At 37.7% G+C, this 3728-nt stretch overlaps 1 non-coding gene across 1 annotated transcript; it reads right to left on the reverse strand.

Moving 5' to 3' along the window:
* Window positions 1-2994: 2994 nt before the first annotated feature.
* Window positions 2995-3158, reverse strand: LOC126010627 (U1 spliceosomal RNA). The gene has a single exon (XR_007496646.1). It is a non-coding gene; the product is annotated as a U1 spliceosomal RNA (small nuclear RNA).
* Window positions 3159-3728: the final 570 nt, after the last annotated feature.

Raw genomic sequence — 3728 nt, forward strand, 5'->3', positions numbered from 1 at the left:
CCGGGTGCGACCCCAAAACAAAAACAAAAAAGAATAGAAAAAAAAACAACAAAATAAAATGGACAAGAAGAGAAAAAAAAGAAATAAAAAAGAAAAGCACAATAACAAGCTCATTTGTGAAAATTATTATATTACCAATGAAGTCATGAATACAATGACAGAAGGTTTAGTAAACTCTTGTTATATGTCCATGCTTTTAAACTGGGATGTTCCTTTAGGAATGACAGTATCAAACATGAAGTTGTCCAGAAATTCAAAGCTATGAAACTATAAAATTTAGGGGAATATACTCAGCTGCTAGGTTTCCTGGAAGAAGGACAATACAGGGGAGAGTACCCATACTTGTTCCAAAATAATAGTTGGCAATATCAGTCCAACAGCCAGCATACCTGAAGTTTGGTCAGATTGGGGTCCCCACAAGAGTCAGTGATGTGGCAGGCCAATTAGAAAACTGTGATTCTGGATGATAGAGGCAGCAAGTATGGCTTTGGCAGGGTGAGGGTTTGGCCCACCCTCTTTTCCTGAGATGGTCAGCTTTGTGCTTTGTGGATTCATTTAGTTATAATCTTCCACAGCTTGGTTTACAGCTCATTCAATCAAAGAGTGAGTCTATGGAGCTTGCCTGGTTTGAACATGGCCTAGAATACTTCTTAAAAATAAAAAGCAGTGGCTAGTCTGATGGCAGTGGTTTATCAGAACTTATTAATGTTAGTATCACACAAGTTGGTATATAACCCTCCACTGCTCAATTTGATTGGCTTTTTAAAAAAAGCAGTGCAAATACTAAGACCAGTAGCTACAGAGGCCTGATTTTATCATCCATGATGGAGCAGAAAACTTCCAGACATCACAAAAGGATCTAGGGGAGAGTAAAAGAGCATGTATGGAGTCTGTAGTTATACCCATGACAGTATAATTCAAGGGCAGAGAAACCCTGTATCTCTTAGGCCAGGAGAATTCTCCAATTTTTACTGTGCCTATGCAAAACAATAGCACAAATTATTTTTTTGGTAATTCTTTTCCCTGTGCTTTGATTTGTCTTTATTTCGGGACCATTGTTAGTGTTGGTTATCGTCTTTATTGTTGTGGTGATTTTCAGATTTTTTATTTGTTTGTTTGTTTTTGTTTTTGCTTGTTTGGGTTTTTGAGGATTTGAATTTTTTGTTTTATTATTTTTTTATTAATAATTTTTTGTTTGTTTTTTTAGGGGATCACACCCGCCAGTGCTCAGGGGTTACTCCTGGCTCCATGCTCAGAAATTGCTCCTGGCAGGCTTGGGGGACCATATGGGATGCCGGAATTTGAACCACCATCCTACTGCATGCAAGGTAAATGCCTTACCTCCATGCTATCTCTCTGGCCCCAATAATTTTTATTTTGACCAAAGTGGACTACAAATCATTCACAGTAGTATTTTAAGTACATAGTGACATTGAATTAGGGGCATTCCCACCACCAAAGCTGTCCTCCCTCTACCCTTGTTCCCAGTGTGCATCCCATATCACCCCTTCTTTGCCCCCCAGGCTGCTAGTATAAGTGGTCCCTTCTGTGTCTAGCTTGTTGTAGATTGGGTATTGATTCTGTTATAGTTGGCTTTTATTTGGTGTTTAAGTCTGATCATTTTTTATTTCTACCCAATGTTCATATGACTGTTTGGTCTGGGTGCCCCTTCATTATTTCCCCCCTCAATTTATGAGGCAGGACAAGATAATTCAAGTTATATGGTTCTGTTTGAAGGTAAGAAAAAAAAGAAAAAGAAAAAAGTGGGCAAAAATTCAAACAAGCAAAAAATGGGAGGAGTCCTTCTAGAGATTATTAAAATCAGTTTAAGAAAGGGAAAAAGGAAGGAAAATAAAAAAAATAATACAAAAAAATCAATCCCCCCAAAAAAACAAAAACAAACCAACCAACAAACAAAAAACCCTGAAAAGCACCACAGCAATAAAGACAACAACCAAAACCTAACCAATGTCCCAAAATAAAGACAAATCAAAGCACAGGAAAAAAAAAAAGGCAAACCAAAGAAAAAAACAAGCAACAACAATTACAAAAAATTTTTTTTTTAATTTGTGCTTTTTTTTTTTTTTTTTTTTTTTGCAGAGGCACAGTAAAAATTGAGGATCAAACTGAGATACATCCTGGGTCAGCCACATGCAAGGCTAATGCCTTACCACTGTGCTATCACTTCAGATCCCATCCACTCCAGCTTTTGTAAGGGAATTGTTTGCTTGGATAATTGTCATCTAATTGAGTCTATCTTTGTTCTGACTATTCAGGTGTGTTTCTCATAGGCAGCAGAATGTTGGATCAGCTTTTTGATCCATTTTGCCACTCTGTGTCTCTTAACTGATGCATTTAGTCCATTGATGTCAAAAGAGATACCTGTAATTTTCTTTCTTTTTTTTTTTTTTTTTTTTTTTGGTTTTTGGGCCACACCCAGCAGTGCTCAGGGGTTACTCCTGGCTGTCTGCTCAGAAATAGCTCCTGGCAGGCTCGGGGGACCATATGGGACACCGGGATTCGAACCAACCACCTTTGGTCCTGGATCGGCTGCTTGCAAGGCAAACGTCGCTGTGCTATCTCTCCGGGCCCATATTTTTTTCAAGGGACTTAATGTCATCTTTATTTAGTAATTTAGTATTCTTCTTGGTCTTGTCTTTTAAGTTTTTCTTTTAAGGATGGTTTAATTCTGTAAAGTTTCTGAGTTGTTGTTTGTCCATGAAGCTATGTATGTTTCTTTCAAACATGACTTTTATCCTGGCTGGGTGCAGTATTCTAGGTGTAGCATTCATTTAATTGAGTTTTGTCACTATATCTTACCATTGCTTTCTAGCCTTGAGGGTTTCTTGTGACAGGTATGCTATAAATTTTAAAGGATGTGCCTTTAAATGTAATTACCTTTTTTGTTGCTTTCAGTATTCTATCTCTATCTGTGGGACTTGTCATTGTGACTAGGATGTGTTTTGGGGTGTTTTTCTTTTTCTTTTTTTTTTTAAGGGGAGAGCGCGAACACAGTCCCCCACTACCACAAATTATGCAGTCAAGTTTCCCACATTTGGGGAAATCGCAGGGGTCAGCACACCCGGAGTGCAATGGGTGAGCCTCGCCCTGGGGAAACCACCTTTGTGATCATGGTATCTCCCCTGCCAGGTAAGTATTTTGGGGGTGTTTTTCTTTGGGTTTCTTTTAACTGATACTCTTCGGGAATGCAGGATGTGGTTGCAGGCAGTCTTTAGCTTTGGAAGTTTCTCTGCAATGATGTCCTTAACTGTTGATTCTTCCTGGGGATTTTCTTACTGGGTCTCTGAGACTCCAAAGATTCTTATGTTGTTTTTTTTGAATTTATCAAAAACTTCTATTTTCATCTGTTCACATTCTTTGAGGATTTTTCCCATTGTCTGATCATTTATTTTTTTCCCATTTTTTATTGATCATTTATTTTAAGGCTCTTTTCCAATCTCTTCTGTTTTATGAAGTTGTTATGCATCTTACCTTCTAGATAACTGATTCTGTCCTCAGCTCTGTTACTCTCTCAGAGAGGTTCTCTCTTGAGTTTTTCATTTCACCTACCAAGTTTTTCAGTTCTGTTATTTCAGTTTGGAGATTTTTATTTCTATTTTAAGATCCTCTTGATTCTTATTTGTGGTTCGATCAGTTTGTTCAATGCTTTATTTGAGTTCTATGAGGATTCTCTATATTGCTTCTCTCAACTTCTAATTTGAGAGGCT

This window comes from Suncus etruscus, chromosome 5 (assembly GCF_024139225.1).
Source record: "Suncus etruscus isolate mSunEtr1 chromosome 5, mSunEtr1.pri.cur, whole genome shotgun sequence".
Lineage (NCBI taxonomy): Eukaryota > Metazoa > Chordata > Mammalia > Eulipotyphla > Soricidae > Suncus > Suncus etruscus.